Here is a 19,735-nt window from a genome sequence, read left to right on the forward strand (position 1 = left end):
TATGGGGAAGGGTAGGGGGGGTTACTCTACATATACCCATAGGGGGGGTTACACTACATATACCTATGGGGAAGGGGAGGGGGGGTTACTCTACATATACCTATGGGGAAGGGGAGGGGGGGTTACTCTACATATACCTATGGGGAGGGGGGTTACTCTACATATACCTATGGCGAGGGGGGGTTACTCTACATATACCTATGGGGAAGGGGAGTGGGGGTTACTCTATATATACCTATGGGGAAGGGGAGGGGGGTTACTCTACATATACCTATGGGGAAGGGGAGGGGGGGTTACTCTACATATACCAATGGGGAAGGGGAGGGGGGGTTACTCTACATATACCTATAGGGGAGGGGGGTTACTCTACATATACCTATGGGGAAGGGGAGGGGGGGGTTACTCTACATATACCTATGGGGAAGGGGAGGGGGGGTTACTCTACATATACCTATGGGGAAGGTGAGGGGGGTTACTCTACATATACCTAAGGGGGGGGGGGTTACTCTACATATACCTATGGGGAAGAGGGGGGTGTAGCTGCATATAAATATGGGAAAGAGGGGGGTGTAACTGCATATACATATGGGAAAGGGGGGTGTAACTGCATATACCTATGGAAACGGGGGGGTTACTCTACATATACCTATGGGGAAGGGGAGGGGGGTTACTCTACATATACCTATGGGGAGGGGGGTTACTCTACATTTACCTATGGGGAAGGGGAGGGGGGGTTACTCTAAATATACCTATGGGGAAGGGGAGGGGGGTTACTCTACATATACCTATAGGGGAGGGGGGTTACTCTACATATGCCTATAGGGGAGGGGGGTTACTCTACATATACCTGTCAGGAAGGGGAGGAGGGGTTACTCTACATATACCTATGGGGAAGGGGAGGGGGGTTACTCTACATATACCAATGGGGAAGGGGAGGGGGGTTACTCTACATATACCTATAGGGGAGGGGGGGCTACTCTACATATACCTATGGGGATGGGGAGGGGGGGTTTCTCTACATATACCTATGGGGAAGGGGAAGGGGAGGGGGGGTTACTCTACATATACCTATAGGGGAGGGGGGGTTACTCTACATATACCTATGGGGAAGAGGAGGGGGGTTACTCTACATATACCTATCGGGAAGGGGAGCTGGGGGTTACTCTACATATACCTATGGGGAAGAGGGGGTGTAGCTGCATATACCTATGGTAAAGGGGGGGTGTAACTGCATATACCTATAATAAAGGGGGGGTGTAACTGCATATACCTATGGGAAAGGGGGGGTGTATCTGCATATACCTATGGGAAAGGGAGGGGGGTGTAACTGCATATACCTATAAGAAAGGGGGGGTGTAACTGCATATACCTATAAGAAAGGGGGGATGTAACTGCATATACCTATGGGAAAGGGGGGGGGTGTAACTGCATATACCTATAAGAAAGGGGGGATGTAACTGCATATACCTATGGGAAAGGGGGGGTGTAACTGCATATATCTATGGGAATGAGGGGGGGAGTGTAAGTGCATATACCTATGGGAAAGAGGGGGGGTGTAACTGCATATACCTATGGAAAAGGGGGGGTTTAACTGCATATACCTATGGGAAAGAGGGGGGGTGTAACTGCATATACCTATGGGAAAGGGGGGGTGTAACTGCATATACCTATGGGAAAGAGGGGGGGTGCAACTGCATATACCTATGGGAAAGGGGGGATGTAACTGCATATACCTGTGGGAAAGGGGGGTGTAACTGCATATACCTATAAGAAAGGGGGGGTGTAACTGTATATACCTATGGGAAAGAGGGGGGCGTGTACCTGCCTATACCTATGGGAAAGAGGGGGGGGAAGGTAACTGCCTACACCTATGGGGAAAGGGGAGGAAAGGGGGGGTGGTAACTGCCTATACCAATGGGGAAGGGGGGGTGTAACTGCATATACCTATGGGAAAGAGGGGGGGTGCAACTGCATATACCTATGGGAAAGGGGGGATGTAACTGCATATACCTGTGGGAAAGGGGGGTGTAACTGCATATACCTATAAGAAAGGGGGGGTGTAACTGTATATACCTATGGGAAAGGGGGGGGTGTAACTGCATATGCCTATGGGAAAGGGGGGTATAACTGCATATGCCTATGGGAAAGGGGGGGGTGTAACTGCATATACCTATGGGAAAGAGGGGGGGTGTAACTGCATATACCTATGGGAAAGGGGGGGTGTAACTGCATATACCTATAGGAAAGAGGGGGGGTGCAACTGCATATACCTATGGGAAAGGGGGGATGTAACTGCATATACCTGTGGGAAAGGGGGGTGTAACTGCATATACCTATAAGAAAGGGGGGGTGTAACTGTATATACCTATGGGAAAGGGGGGGTGTAACTGCATATGCCTATGGGAAAGGGGGTGTAACTGCATATGCCTATGGGAAAGGGGGGATGTAACTGCATATACCTATGGGAAAGAGGGGGGGATGTAACTGCATATACCTATGGGAAAGAGGGGGGATGTAACTGCATATACCTATGGGAAAGAGGGGGGGATGTAACTGCATATACCTATGGGAAAGAGGGGGGGATGTAACTGCATATACCTATGGGAAAGAGGGGGGGGATGTAACTACATATACCTATGGGAATGAGAGGGGGGTTGTAACTGCATATACCTATGGGAAAGAGGGGGGGTGTAACTGCATATACCTATGGGAAAGAGGGGGGCGTGTACCTGCCTATACCTATGGGAAAGAGGGGGCGGAAGGTAACTGCCTACACCTATGGGGAAAGGGGAGGAAAGGGGGGGGGTGGTAACTGCCTATACCAATGGGGAAGAGGAGGGTTACTCTACATATACCTATGGGGAAGAGGGGGTGTAGCTGCATATACCTATGGTAAAGGGGGGTGTAACTGCATAAACCTATAATAAAGGGGGGGTGTAACTGCATATACCTATGGGAAAGGGGGGGTGTATCTGCATATACCTATGGGAAAGGGAGGGGGGTGTAACTGCATATACCTATAAGAAAGGGGGGGTGTAACTGCATATACCTATAAGAAAGGGGGGATGTAACTGCATATACCTATGGGAAAGGGGGGGGGGGTGTAACTGCATATACCTATAAGAAAGGGGGGATGTAACTGCATATACCTATGGGAAAGGGGGGTGTAACTGCATATACCTATGGGAATGAGGGGGGGAGTGTAAGTGCATATACCTATGGGAAAGAGGGGGGGTGTAACTGCATATACCTATGGAAAAGGGGGGGTTTAACTGCATATACCTATGGGAAAGAGGGGGGGGTGTAACTGCATATACCTATGGGAAAGGGGGGGTGTAACTGCATATACCTATGGGAAAGAGGGGGGGTGCAACTGCATATACCTATGGGAAAGGGGGGATGTAACTGCATATACCTGTGGGAAAGGGGGGTGTAACTGCATATACCTATAAGAAAGGGGGGGTGTAACTGTATATACCTATGGGAAAGAGGGGGGCGTGTACCTGCCTATACCTATGGGAAAGAGGGGGGGGAAGGTAACTGCCTACACCTATGGGGAAAGGGGAGGAAAGGGGGGGGTGGTAACTGCCTATACCAATGGGGAAGGGGGGGTGTAACTGCATATACCTATGGGAAAGAGGGGGGGTGCAACTGCATATACCTATGGGAAAGGGGGGATGTAACTGCATATACCTGTGGGAAAGGGGGGTGTAACTGCATATACCTATAAGAAAGGGGGGGTGTAACTGTATATACCTATGGGAAAGGGGGGGTGTAACTGCATATGCCTATGGGAAAGGGGGGTGTAACTGCATATGCCTATGGGAAAGGGGGGGATGTAACTGCATATACCTATGGGAAAGAGGGGGGGATGTAACTGCATATACCTATGGGAAAGAGGGGGGATGTAACTGCATATACCTATGGGAAAGAGGGGGGGATGTAACTGCATATACCTATGGGAAAGAGGGGGGGATGTAACTGCATATACCTATGGGAAAGAGGGGGGGATGTAACTACATATACCTATGGGAATGAGAGGGGGGTTGTAACTGCATATACCTATGGGAAAGAGGGGGGGTGTAACTGCATATACCTATGGGAAAGAGGGGGAGGTTTTTTTTTTTTAAACTCTACCTATACCTACAGGGAAAGGAGGGGGACCAATGGGGAAGGGGAGGGGGGGTTACTATATATATACCTATAGGGGAGGGGGGGTTACTCTATATATACCTATGGGGAAGGGGAGGGGGGGTTTCTCTACATATACCTATGGGGAAGGGGAGGGGGGTTACTCTACATATACCTATGGGGAAGGGGAGGGGGGTTACTCTACATATACCTATGGGGAAGGGGAGGGGGGTTACTCTACATATACCTATGGGGAAGGGGAGGGGGGTTACTCTACATATACCTGTGGGAAAGGGGGGGTTACTCTACATATACCTAAGGGGAGGGGGGGTTACTCTACATATACCTATGGGGAAGAGGGGGGGTGTAACTGCATATACCTATGGGAAAGGGGGGGTGTAACTGCATATACCTATGGGAAAGGGGGGGTGTATCTGCATATACCTATGGGAAAGGGGGGGTGTAACTGCATATACCTATGGGAAAGGGGGTGTAACTGCATATACCTATGGTAAAGGGGGGGTGTAACTGCATATGCCTATGGGAAAGGGGGGGTGTAACTGCATATGCCTATGTAAAAGGGGGGGTGTAACTGCATATACCTATGGGAAAGAGGGGGGGTGTAACTGAATATACCTATGGGAAAGAGGGGGATGTAACTACATATACCTATGGGAAAGAGGGGGGTGTGTAACTGCATATACCTATGGGAATGAGGGGGGGGTGCAACTGCATATACCTATGGGAAAGAGGGGGGGTGTACCTGCTTATACCTATGGGAAAGAGGGGGGGGGGGGAGGTAACTGCCTATGCCTATGGGGAAAGGGGAGGAAAGGGGGGGGGGTGGTAACTGCCTATACCAATGGGGAAGAGGGGGGTAACTCTGCCTATACCAATTGGGAAGAGGGGGGTAACTCTGCCTATACCAATTGGGAAGAGGGGTAGGGGAATCTGCCTATACCTATGGGGAAAAAAGGGTTTAACTCTGCCCATACCTATGGGAAACGGGAGGAGGTTTTTTTTTTAACTCTGCCTATACCTACGGGGAAAGGGGGGGGGGGACTCTGCTGCCTATACCTAAGGAGAAAGGGGTGTTAACTCTGTTTCTATACCTATTGGGAAGGGGGTTTAACTCTGCTGACTATACCTACAGGGAAGGGGGGGCTACCTAACTTTATACCTGGAAGCCTTACTACTTACCTACATACACAGCTACCTAACTATGTACATACCTGGCCTTCATACATGGCTGCCTAACCACCTAGCTAGCCCCCTACCTACCTAACTTGTCACCTACCTACATATCTGGCTTCCTGATCTACCTACCTAGTTACTTATTTACCTGGCTACCTACCTACCTGCCCGTTTACTGTGCAGAACACCAAGGAGCGCATTATTACAGTTTGCGGGCCTATAGATGGAAAGATTGTGTAGAGGAGGGCACTGAATATATGCAGAGTCTGACATGTTTTTCCTGCAGATGGCGATCTTATCCAGACGGAGAAGAAAAGGAAAGAGGACGCAGCTGATCAGAAAAGAGAAAGCCGGTTGCGGGCGAAACGCGTCGGAGACTCATAGCAGGTGTAGGGTCCAGTCCGGTATCTATATGTCCTCTGCCTTCTATTTTTTCTAACTGTCACCTCCATTGTGCACTTTTGTTTTTGTACTTAACACATGTTATGCTGTTTAATACCACTGCCATCTTAGAACATTGCACTTTGCTTAGTTATTCACTGTGTGATATTTCTCACTATGTAAGAAGTGTTTATAGTTTTTTAGCACTTGCACTTTATTCTTAGTTACTCTTGCACACTCAATCCTATCTTCTGTATGTACATAAAGACTTATTATATATATATACATTTTTTAATCCACCTACCGGACTCAACTCTCCCTTTATATATATATATATATATTTTTTATCCTGCTTTTATTATTATCAATTATTACATGTTGTAAATTGAGATGAATTTTTATCAACTTATATCTATGGATTTATATTGATTGTGTATGAATTTTCTTTTCCTATTTTATATCATATATTTTTTTTTAATTTATGTCTTTGTATTTAATAAAATTTACATATATATTTTTATATTACTTGTATTTCATCATTGGGGCATAAGGTTTACGCTCTTTGTAGCGTATTGTAGGTTTACATATTTGGTCTTCTGTCTTTTTAGACCCCTTTTTCATTTATTTTAAGGAGCCATTTTTTGGACTCTTTTTGAACTAATTTTTTTTGTTTCTCTCGTAGCACTTTGGAAACTTCTGCCGCAGTCGTGACATTTTTTAGCTATTATTAGAATGTGTGAGCTTAAGCTGATAAGCCGTAATGGTTTATCAGTTCCGCGTAGCCTTTGATGTCTGTATTTGGCTATAGGGTTCGCTGTTGGGTTGAATACTTTTTATATGTTTGCTGTGATCAGATCCATTTAAACTATATCACTGCGGTTCTCAAGTCATCATCTGGCTCCTTAAGTTGTTTTCCCATCATGAAGAAATGGATATTTTCTGTTTATAACGTTGGGAATATAATAAAGGTAAATGGTTACTTTTTCTGTCATTGCTGTGTGGTTTAGTGCTTTCCATTATTAGCATGTATATGATTGAAAGTGCAATTGCTGGTGGTACAGAAAAGGGAATGCTGGGTGTATTCTACCTAATCATTGGAACACTGGTGTTCAATATAGCACTTAGCAGAAAAAATGTTCAATGTGAGGCTGTGTTTACATAATGGGGTTTATTCACTAACGTGATCCCGACTCTTTTTTTCTCGGGTTTTGCGCCCGTGCGACACAATTTGCCGCCAAAAAAAAAAAAAACTAAATTTCACAAGAAAAACCTGAAAAGGGGGACATGGCTTAGACAAAAGGGGCATGGCCTCGACAGTTTTGATAACTCCCAACATATTTACTAGGGTAATCACAGAAAATGTGGTGGATTTGAGCTGGGAAAAACCCGTCAGATCAGACCAGCTGTAAAAAAAAAAAAAAAAAAAGCAAAACATAGGAAAAGTGCAAAATTACTATTGAAATTGTGTAACTTTACAACTTTTTTCTGAAACTGCAATAAAAATAGAGCTATTTTACCACAATCTGCATAATCATGTTATCTCAATGAAAATCATGGTATCTATCTATATATCTGTCTTCTATCTAATCTATCTATCTATCTAAAAAAGTTAGAAATTGGTCAGCACATTCTGATACACAACCATTGTATGAAATAAGTACACAGTTGCATGCTACTGCGACTGAACTACAAATACAAGCAAAAGAATTACAGCAGCACACTGCTAGCACACAGCTATATATGAAATATGACATCTTTAACTTAGCAATACTGCTATATTGAAAAATAGATGTTCATAGCTTACCATTTGGCTAAATAGTGTGTACCATCCCCCCACGATAAGGTGATCTCTTTGGGATAGACTATGAATATGCCTCTCCTAGGCTAGCACTGAGCCTTAATATCTGGGAATGCAAGGTCTGGCACATCCCGCACCTAATGGAGTAGGTAGGGTGCCACGTCCCAAATGATGCCTGAAGAAGCGGACCTTCCGCGAAACGCGTTGCATTGTGAGTAATAAAATTCCCTTATCCTTACCTTGGTCTCAGCGCCTGATGGATCCTGCAGATTGTTGGAGGAGTTTTCTTAAATTTCATATCCCAAATAAGGTCACCTTATCGTGGTGGGATGGTACACACTATTTGGCCAAATGGTAAGATAAGAACCTCTATTTTTCACCATAGCAGTATTGCTTAGTTACACATGTCATATTTCACATGTAGCTTTGTGCTAGCAGTGTGCTGCTGTTATCCTTTTGCTTCTATCTATCTATCTATCTATCTATCTGTATCTAATTATTTCATCTGTATATCTCTCTCATAAGTATTTATGTTATATCTGCGATGCATTTGCAAACTATTCAGACCCTTTCCCTTTTTTTTTTTTCAATTTCTTTTGTTATTATGGCCTTGTTATAAAAAAAAAAAAATTTAAGTTTTTTCCCCATCAATGCATTCATTACCCCATAATAACAAGGTATAAACAGAATGATACAAATCTTTGCAAATGTATTATAAAGGAAAAACTAGAACATTGCAGGTTTCTTAGGGATGATGCCACAAGGTTTACACACCTAGATTTCAGAATTTCGTGCCACATTCTTCTTTACATATCCTGTAAGGTTGGATGGGAACAGTTGGTAGAAGCCATTTTCAGATCTCTAGAGATGTTCCATTGGGTTCAGGCTCTGGCTGGGCCACTCAAGGACATTCACAAAGTTGTCATTAAGCCGTTCTCTTATAGTCTTGGCTGTGTGCTTAGTGTCATTGTCTTATTGAAAGCTGAACCTTCAGCCCAGTCTGAGGTCCAAAATGCTCTAGATCAGGTTTTCATTATGACCTTTGCTTCATTCAGCTTTCCCTCAACCCTGACCGGTCTCCTTGTCCCAGCCGCTGAAAAACAACCCCACAACATATTGCCACCAACATGTTTCACTATAGGGATAGTATTAGTCAGGTGATGTGCAGTGCCTGGTTGCCTCCGGACATGACACTTAGAATTAAGGCTAAGAAGTTTAAGGTCTGCTCTAAGAAGAATCCCAGTTGTTCCAACATATTTCCATGTAGGAAGTGCGAAGGCCATTGTTTCCTAGATATGTATTGCACTCTTCTTTAGATCTGTGCCTCCACATAATCCTGTCTCTCAACTCTACAGGCAGTTCTTCCCACCTCATTGCTTGGTTTTTGCTCCGTTATGCTTTTGTCAGCTGTGAGACCTTATATGAACTGGGGTCTGTCTTTCCAAATCATGTTCAAATCATGTCCGGCTTGGTGACATCACTTGAATCTGTGTAGCATCTAGGAAAATATAGGAGTGTCACCACTCCATGTTAGCAACAACATACACAGCCTTACGAGGAAATGTTAGTAAGGGCTAGCACATACATAAAAACAAAGGAATGGCAGTAATTCCCTAGGTACTGGACCGAAGGAGCGCTACACTGGGGAGGAGACATTGGCGGGTAATGTTGTGGGACTTATCCTCCTAATGTAGGAAAATAGAGACTGTAAGTAGGTGATTCACTGACCACAACAGGCACAACGCAGTTTTATGTCAATAAAGGGTGGATACACATTGGACATTGTTTAATTCATGTTTTTAATGCCAGTTTAACCCCTTCCCTCTTTGGCGATTTTTCATTTTTGAACTTTAGTTTTTTCCTCCTCACTTTCTAAAAATCATAACACTTTCAATTTTACGCCTAAAAATCCATATGAGGGCTTGTTCTTTGCTTTGTAATAACATTAATAATTTCACTACAAAATCTACAGCAAAACCAGAAAAAAATTATTTATGGGGCAAATTTTTTTTTTTTTTTAAAAAGCCATTTGTAATTTTTAGCGGCTTCTGTTTCTACACAGTGCAGATTTCGATAAAAATTCCACCTTTATTCTGATGGTCCATACGGTCGCAAGGATACCCAAGTTATATATTTTTGATTTTATTTTACCACAAAAAAAATTATAACTACATGCACCAAAATTAATACGTTGAGAAATGTCCTCTTCTGACCCTATAACTTTTTTATTTTTCCGTATAAGGGGCAGTATGAGGACTTTTTTGCGCTGTGATCTGAAGTTTTTATCATTACCATTTTTGTTTTGATCTGACTTTTTGATAACTTTTTATTCATTTTTTATGGTATAAAAAGATACCAAAAATATGTTATTTTGGACCTTGGAATTTTTTTTAACGTGTACGCCATTGACCGTGTAATTTAATTTATGAAATATTTGTATAGCGCAGACATTTACGCACGCAGCAATACCACATATGTTTATTTTTATTGACACAGTTTTCTTTTTTTTTTTTTTACTTTTATTAGGGAAGGGTTTAAATCACTGTAAGACTCACCGCAGACGACTGTAACTCAGGAGGTAGTAGATCACTCCCGGATGAAGCGGGGTGAAACGCGTTGGAGTGTGAGGTGGGGAACACCGGAGCAGACGGCTGTGCAATCCAGCGGTGTGCTTTCTATCTCTTGACCCATACTTGTTGCATTAAGGGCAGTACATTGGAGCTGCATTAGGATGGTTTGTACACAAGCCTCCACTCATATCATTGGGTATGTGGATTGAGGACATTATTTTTGCATAGTCATATCTATACCAATATTATGATGGAAAACTGATCCAGCTTAATGGTTTTGCACTTTCATTTTGATTTACGCACTATTTGCACAACAAATCTGTAAAGATATCTTTGTACCCTATCATGCCGTTTCCCTACCTTTTGTCCTTTTAATGTGTCCTATGTCATATGTGTTTTTTAGGGGTGTGATACTTGTTTCTGTGTCAATTATGCAATTGTGCTATTGATAAATAAAGATATATATTTTTTGCAAATCACACTGGTGATTTATTATTACTGAGTGGGACCATACTGTAGGTTTTGTGTTGTTGGGTTTAGTGTCCACATTTTTTGGTAGTCATATTGAACAGGTATTGGTGGTCTGTTTATATAGGTTGTTCTGGTTTTCACCAGTGCCTGCCTCTCTGGACTTGCTGCGGCAGGCGGCACCCAGGTCGCTATCCCTGGCACGACTTGATTACACAGGTGGCTGAGGTGAAGCGTGGCACAGAAGGGACAAGGCAGGGCGTAGTCAGGAAAACAGAAGGTCTGGGCAGGTGGCACAGGAGCGTAGTCAGTAGAATAGCAGAAGGTCAATAGGCAGGGGACTAGGAACACGGGCAGGTCACGGAATGCAAGGTCTGGTACACAGCAAGGAACACGGAATACTGCTTTCTCTCAGGCACAAAGGCCAACAAAGACAACTTATAAGCGAGGTACAGGTGGCAAGTAATTACGGGGGCACTGGCCCTTTAAATTTCAAAGGCCCAGTGCACGCGCGCCCTAGGAGGTGGCTGATGGCTGCTGACAAGGGTGGGGAGATGTGCTCACGGCCGGAATGTCCGGCCGGAGCGCAAGGTATAACAATCACATTTATTAACACTTTATATTCAATAAAGTCCAATAGAGGACTATAACATTGCACACACTGATTTCCTACACTGATCATTGCCATGCAATAGCATGCCATTGATCAGGGTTATCGCCGCTCGACTGCTCCTGCCTGGATTTCAGGCATGGTGCAGTCATTCAGCGATCGGAAAGCAAGGAGGCAGGTAGGGATCCTCCTCTTGTTCTGCAAGCTGTTCGGGACACCGTGATTTCCCCACGGCGGTCCCAAACAGCACCACTAAGCTAACTAAACTTTTGATTTAGACGCACTGATCAAGTTTGATTGCCAGATCCAAAGGGTAATGCCGAACATCAGCACGATCAGCGATGTCTGGAATTAGCCATGGGTCCTGGTTGCATATAGCAACCGGGACCCACGGGTATGATGCGCGCTCATCTGCTGAGCGCGCATCTTAACTGGGGAGCCGCAGATGGACGTTAATGAATGTCCATTTGCTGCAAGGGGTTAATATTGTGTTGTTTTTTTAATTTTTTTTATTAATTTATATAACACCAACATATTTTGCAGCACTTTACAACACAGTGGAAACATATATAGATCTATCTATCTATTCCAAAAGAACAGCACAACAACTTTCAGTAATCTTATAGGTAGGTGCAGGCCGTCATCTGGTTCCTGGTCACATAATCCAAGACTTCAATCTAAAATAGACAAGACCGCAGCACACAGGCGTAGTGAAAAAACAAAGTTGATTTTATTTCATCCTCTGCAGAGCAGAGCTGAGGTCTTGTCTATTTTGGACATCTATCTATCATCTATCTATCTCACATATCTATCTATCTATCTCATATATATCTATCTATCATCTATCTATCTCACATATCTATATATCTATCTCATATCTATCTATCTATCTATCTCATATCTATCTATCTCACATATCTATCTATCTATCTATCTATCTCATATCTATCTATCTCATATCTATCTATCTACCTATGTCTCTCTCTCACTGTCTGCCTAATAAATGTCATGGTTGCCTTCACCTCTCTTGTGGCTGATACATTAGATTGATATTTATTTTTACTTTGTGATATTATAATGAATCTAATATGAATTATAGACCTCACATCCACAATTATTGCAGCAAATTATAACCGTAATAAAATTAAGTGACAGATTTACGGTGGTCTTGTGTTACATGCAGTTTAAAGGACAAAAATAAATCAGCCCTTACCCCTGAATAACATTGGGGTTGGTCAAAAATTGAATGAATAATAATAGCACTTAAGGCGCATAATTGAACAGAAATGCAAAAATCTGTATATAAAACATAAAATAAAGGATGAAACTAATGAATATATTTGTCATGCACAATTTAATATCTATTTATATGAATAGTATTATTTAGCTGTAAACTGGGCATAACAAAAGCAGAGCAGAGGACGTTATAGGACTGGCCTATATAGAGTGAGACTAAAACATGTAAACTTGGGTTAATGTATGGTATACAGAAAACTACAATGCAATGCATAGATACACATCTAGTCACCTAGAGAATTACTAACAGGATAGTGTTTTCTATTGCCACCTGCTGGTGGAATTCTAGAATGTTTAGCTACATTAAAAGAAATATTAATAAAGAAACAGAAGTCGATAAAAAATAAAGAGTTGCAGGTCTCAGGATCCTAAATCTGTACCCAATCCCTATGAAAAGCTATAAAAAAAAAAAAAAGAAAAGGCTGGATATTTTATATACTTATAGGTCCCTGCCCATAAGAGCTTATAATGTAAATTAGGAGACTGACACAATAGTTACATGGTGGTATTTCAGACCAGAGGATCATCCCCTTGTTGTGGCGTGGGAAATGTAAAGAAAGCTCCATGAACCAGTCATGTAACCAGTATCTGAGCCAACATGGATATAAAGGGCAGAAATCTTTGACAAGGGTAGTTATTCGAGGAAAGAGAGTGATGTCTTAGCCACAAAAAACTTCTTTGAAATCTGCTGTCAATTGCTTGTTGTTATGATCAGTCTGTCTCTAGTAACAGAAAAAAGAGAAGGTCAATCTGGGCTGTGTACCTGCAATCTGCAAGCTTGTCTTCTTCCTCCAAAAGATCGACACTGTCCATGAAAGGTAAATCATAGCTTACCACTTATCTCAGCAGCAGTAGTTCAGTGTTTAGTGTAACCCCTTCCATACAAACCCAGTGCATCTGTGTCCCCTTTTCTTGCAATCTATAGTAGTGTATAGAGATGAGCAAATTTTTGAAAAATTTGATTCGCCAAATATTTATTAGTAATGTATTTTAATAATGTGTTTAATAAAGTGTGTGTGTGTTTCACTTTTTAAAAAAAAATTTGTAACATTTTTTTAAATAGTACTACTACTCCCAGCATGGAACAAATTGTACCAATAGACAGTACTTGCACTAATAGACAGATCGTCCTGAGTGTCACTCCTGACACCCACTGCGATCATCCTGTATAATGTATAGATGCGGGAGGCTTTCTCGCATCTAGATAGGACTATCGCATTGGGTGTCATGAGTGACACCTGCTGTAATCTGTCCTTAACTGCTGGTACTACTGCTCCCAACATGGGGCACACTCTGCCCCATGCTGGGAGCTGTAGTACCTGCATTAATAGACAGATTGCAGCGGGTGTTACTTCTGACACCCGATGCGATCGTCCTGTATAATGTATAGATGCGGGTAGCCAGCCGCTCTTCTCTGGTCCCACTGTAGTATGAGCATATGCTGTAAATGTACCTATTATTCATATTTCCCGCAGAGATCTGTGATTGGCTGGAACCATCTGGCCATTCAAAGCTCTCTGCAAGAAATATGAATAAGTGATGTGAATTCTATTCACATCACTGGCCAGCCGGAGTATAGTGCAGTGATGCGAGCGCAGGAGAAAGCTGCTCTATCTCTGCGATAGAAAGGACAATCGTATCGGGTGTCAGGAGTGACACCTGGGGCGATCTGTCTATTAGTACAGGTACTACAGCTCCCATCATGGAACAGTCTGTTCCATGCTGGGAGTAGTAGTGCTACCTAAAAAATTAAAAAAATAGAGAGAAAAAAAGTGAAACAGACATATACACACACTTTTTTTAAACAGAATATTAAAATAAATTACTAACAAAAAAAAATGTAAAATTTATTAGAATTTTATTATTAATTATAATATATTTAAATGGCCCCTTTCTACATTTTTATTATTGTTGGCTACATTTTTAGGTCCCTGCACGCCCACATAAATTGATCCCTGTTTAAAAATGTACATTAACATTTTTTTTTATACACCCAAGAAAGGAATCTACATTTTATTCTATTCTGCCAGAGCAGAGAAATCCTTAACTGCAAAGGTCACAGGTTAAATATGTGGTTAATCACAATTAATTTGCATAATAAGTAGGTCAATTGACTGTACGCTTGTGGTTTACCACGTATTGAACCTGTGACCTTTGTAGCTATAGTTTATTGATTATTTAATGATTATTTCAGCTCTGCACTGAAAATAAAAAAAAGTCTGCGATGTGGATTTCAACTAAAAAAATAAAAGATCTTAAACTGATACTGTGGCCATGCCTGAATTTGTAGGCAACACAATTTAAATGTTTTAAAACAAAATTATTTTTTATTAAAAAGCAGTGAACAATTTTTGTGAGCTGGGCAGGGAACTGAGAGCCCCGGCCAGTCGATATTAACATGCAAAGCAGCCTGTGAAAATGAATAGAATACTGTAATATAGTATTATAGTAAAGGTTAGAATAGATATATAGCTGCGGGGAGAGTATAGCTGCGGGGAGGTCTAGGGACCTCCCCGCAGCATCCACTCTACCCTCTCTCCCCTGCACCCAGCCCCGATGTCGATTCACCGCAAGTTGTACCTGTACTGACGATGTGACGGCAATTAAAGCAAAGCTTGAAGGTGGTGAGTTGCAGCGTTTTTCTTTACTTGATTCTTTATACAAAATGTTTGCTGTTCCACGCATTGCACCCCACCAAGCTACGGGACTGTTCGAGCACCTGTCTGATAGGCTGATTCCGAAGGATACGCTGGGCCTGGCCTGTCCTCTTTTGTTAATTCAGATAAATATATATATAGCAATCAATATTTCTAGCTGCGATGTTCTAAAGAAATAGTTTACACTGCTGTGTGCAGAAGATTGAATCAGCCTGTTGTACAGTTCTGCCGGGATGGATTTATTTTGCTAACATTTTTTAATAAGGGGGTATAGTGATTAAAAGTACCCCTATTAACCCCTTCCCTACCCATGACATACATGTACGTCATGACAGGGAAGGATTTTCCTGACGTACATGTACGTCATGCAGATACTGGCCCCTATTAGCGGCATCCCGCCGCGCCTGGTAAGATGGTGGCTATCACTAATAGGTAGCCATCTTGCCTCGGGACCTAGGGGGTTTCGTCCCCCCTCACCACGATCATTATTATCAGCTAGTCAAATCTGACTAGCCAATGGCAGCGCTTCGCAATGAAAATCCTGAGCAGAGCCGTGTGTGTGTGTCTCGATCACGGGGTTCGGGACACACACACTGCTCTGCTAAGTGGTCCCTGATGTCCCGTCCCCCTTCCCCGATGTCCCTTACCGGTCCCGAGCTCCCGCAGCTGTGCCCTTCTGCATGCTTCACTTCCGGGTGAAGCAAGTGCAGTATTTTTTTTTTTTTTGTAAATGAGCTGTTTAGTTTTACAACAGCACCCCTAGTGTCCTAAACCTGCTACTGCATCTTGTGCTTGGCAGGGGAGACACTTAGGGAGAGGAGTATTCTAGGGACAACGCTTGTGGCCTGCTCACCCTGTATGTCTCCCTATGAACCCATGCAACCTTTGTAACTGGGGTCTGCCCAAGTATAGCTAGAGCTAGTCCTTGATCCCAGGGTATAATTTGGTGAGGTATCTGGGGGGTGTACCCATGATGGTGTATGCAACAAAATCATTCCAGACATGCAGGCTACTAACAAAACAGGTTTACACTTTACTGAAGTCCGCTGCACATAACCAGACAATATTCTCCTCACAGTACAGAGTACTTTTGGATGGATGCTTGGAAATTCACAACAGTTACCCTTAATTTTTTTTGCAAAAAGTAATACTGACAATTCTCTGAAAATACTGTATGCACTGTTGCTTGTGGATATGTATACAGTCCAATAAGATAAATCTCTACTGAGAAGGGCATGCACAGATTGGCTAAATGTGGTGAAGATATACTTCCAAAGATTTGGACTCTTAGTTTCTGGTATTACGATTCCCTATGGCAGGGTGTAAGATAGGGATGATAGTGATGTGTAAGCCTCCCTACAGTGACCCCTGGGCCTCCTCTATACCTGTCCCTTTGTATATATATATATATATATATATATATATATATATATTCCCTGTATTATATTGTATAATCTTTATAAAAGGTGTGATAGCTTTAAGAATGTTTAACATGTGATTACCAGTGTCATGTGATTGTAACCCAGTGAGGTATCAGTGACCATGTGACCTATGGGACCCCTCAGAGTCTCCCCTATATAAGCCCTGGGTGGAGCCTCTGCTCTTTCTCTTCCTGCTTATGCTGAGTTGCAGCAAGGTCAAGTCCAAGAGTGTGTCTGGAGTTCATAGGAGGCCTCAAGTCAGTCCAGCAGCCACAAGTCTTCAAATAAGCTACAATTGGGGCATAGTCAGTCACATTCAAGTCAGTCAAGTCAAAGTCATCTGTCTTCAGTCAGCGTGGCCTGCATCAATATTGTCCCAGTCCACTACAAGTCCCAACAAGCCCTGAGGTCTCTGAAGTCACTGGTCACCTCTGTGGTCCTTGCTAAGCTGTATAGACTGTTCCATCTGTCAATCAGTAAAGCTACCGTTGTCCTGAACTTGGCGTCTGAGTCATTATTGCCCCCATGCCTAGCCCAGGATCCAGCGGTATACCTTCGGGTGGTATTGAGGATAAATCACACCCTGGCGTCACAAATACAAGGGGTTAATGCCATCTGCCCCTAGGGTAATTCCATCTGCCCTGCATCACACCCCATACCACACTATTCCCTCTTCTGACAAGACCATTCTCCCTCTCATAGTAGGAACAGAGTAATTGAGATGAATGCCCTCTCGGCAGGGACTGGAGACAGGCTTGGGTAAACCTTCTGAAATGCCACACAGTGTCATGACAGACCCAGAGCTGACTAAAGTGAACTTTAGCAATCGAAACTGGCAAATTCAGCAGTCAATCACATGCTGCACAGCAGGCTTTTGCTGGAAACAGGTATGGTTTGGTTCCAGACAGGAATTGTTTGGTTCCAGGATAGAGAGGTTGGACTTCTAAGACTCTTCCCTCAGAATCTTCTAGCAGATTCTAGACAAAAACTAGTTTTTAAACTAAAACTTTCTGTGTGGTGTTGGAGGAATTAGCAATGTCTGCATCCACAGCAGTCAGATGATGCTTTGCAGAGTACAGTGCTATACATGGCATGTAGAGGAGAGAAGGGATTATTGATGCACTGGGTTTGCATGGTGCTGTGTGAGCACAAAAAAAAACAGCAGCACACAAAGGAAGAGGTTACACTAGCTGTTGCTGCTAAGAAGGCAAAGTTGAGAAAAGATTATGCTGCAGCATTGTGGACATCCAGCAGTAGGTATACTGGTATTTACACAAGGGATGGGCGGTGAGAGATGAGAGCAGGGTTGATAACTTGAATTTTTCTTTTTTTTCTGTATGACTTCATGAAATCATGAAAGACAGGTATGTATGTCTATAACTCAATATACTGATATAAAGCCATTACCAGCATATACTCTGAGCTGTAAAATGATGATAATTCCAATCATATTGACATACTTAACAGTCTTAAAACAGATAAGTGTTTTGTTTTTTGTTTACATGGAGTCTGAAAATAAAGTCAGTTGTGGATCCTCTGCAGCAGGCAGACTGGCTCAGTTTGCAGATACACCACCCAGGCTTTCTCATGGTCTCTCCCTTTCTTGCACATAGCACACGCTAAGCCCTCCTCCCTATTTCTGTGTTTTGTCCTGGGCCTCTTTGTTAGTAGAGACAAAATTTCCCTAACAACAGGCAGTGGACAGCAGATTGCATAGAAGGGAGACACATAGGGGCCAGGATTTTAGGGCTATTTCTCTGTGGTAAGGAGTCATTTTTGATAAATGAAGTGATATACAAATATGTTACATGGGCTATCAGAAGGAGGGGAATTGTTTGAAAAGACAGTGACTATTTAAGGATGCATGAAGCTTTTACATCAGTATATGGAGTTCTGCATTACAGGCTGTAGAAATATGTCACCATATGATGCCTCTGTAAAGCTCTGTAATATAGAATGCAATGGAGAATTGTAAAATGTATATCTTGCATTGCAAAGGGTTAAACCTAAGGGGCAATCTGAAGAAAATCTAAGTCAAAAGGTTTTGTAAAACCCCATTCACTTATTTAAAAATAAAACTTAAAAAATCACCTAAAAATTGGAAGGTTCCTTAAGGGGTTTATGAGCCCACTACACATATGGGTTATAAGATAAATCCTTTGTTTTCTCTGCAGGTCGGTTACAACTTTTAATATATTGCTGGTGATTCCACCAGACCATAGAGAATTGCCCAGGTCTGCTGCTCATAATATTCCAGCCTTTATTACAAATGGCCGCGAAGTTTCAGCGGGTGCAGAGTGAAAGTTTTGCATTAACCTCAGACAGTGTTTTATTAAAGCTATACATTTGTTCAGTATTAAATGTAAAAAAAAAAGTATAGCAAGTTTATTAAAACGACCATCACTCACTTAAACACCAAGGGACTGAGGGGGGGGTTGGGTGAAGAAAGATTATAGCGATATCAGTTTACCAAGGCTTCTGCTTTACTGCAGCAATAAATGGTTAGTGCTGGATTTATGAAATACAAAGCATTGTTGCTGATCCTGAATGTCAGCACATTTGTCTTTTATATCTGTGCACACTTATCCTGGATTGAGGTAGCTGTATAGAGGTCGTACAGCACAGTCTGCACCTACGGCTAACATAATAAACTTAAAAACATCAAATATATATATATATATATATATATATATTATATATATATTTATATATATATATATATATATATATATATATAGCAATGTTTGTGGTCAAAGGGGTACACTGCCCCTAGACATCTTATCCCTGCAGCTGGGGACCCCCGCCATCTCCCTGCTGTATCCGGCATTCGTTTACAGTGTTGGGTGCAGCGCCGGAGGCTCGTAACATCACGGCCACGCCCGCTTGTGATATCACGGCCACGCCCCCTCAATGCAAGTCTATGGGAGGGGGCATGATGACCATCATGCCCCCTCCCATAGACATGCATTGAGGGGGCATGGCCGTGACATCACAAACTGTATTCAAACGTGTGCTTTAAATTTGACCTGCATACTATTTTAAACCATATGCATTTTAAATTTAAATGTCCGGTTGCATCAGTTTTTGCAAAAAATAAAAAATAAAAAAGTATATGATTTTTTTCAAAAATTTTTTTTTATTCCAAGGAAAGTGGGTGTGGTTTGCCATGTGCAAGAAAAAACATATCCCAAAAACCATATGCCATCTGT

General features: G+C 42.4%; 1 long non-coding RNA gene across 1 annotated transcript in view; it reads left to right on the forward strand.

The window, feature by feature from the left end:
- LOC130358057 (uncharacterized) overlaps positions 1-10,168 on the forward strand; it is an 80,821-nt gene extending 70,653 nt beyond the window's left edge. The window contains exon 3 of the long non-coding RNA XR_008889389.1: positions 10,031-10,168. This is a non-coding gene — a long non-coding RNA (uncharacterized LOC130358057). The remainder of the gene's footprint in view (positions 1-10,030) is intronic.
- The last annotated feature ends 9,567 nt before the right edge of the window (positions 10,169-19,735 follow it).

The sequence above is a fragment of the Hyla sarda genome, chromosome 2 (assembly GCF_029499605.1).
Source record: "Hyla sarda isolate aHylSar1 chromosome 2, aHylSar1.hap1, whole genome shotgun sequence".
Classification (NCBI taxonomy): Eukaryota; Metazoa; Chordata; class Amphibia; order Anura; family Hylidae; genus Hyla; species Hyla sarda.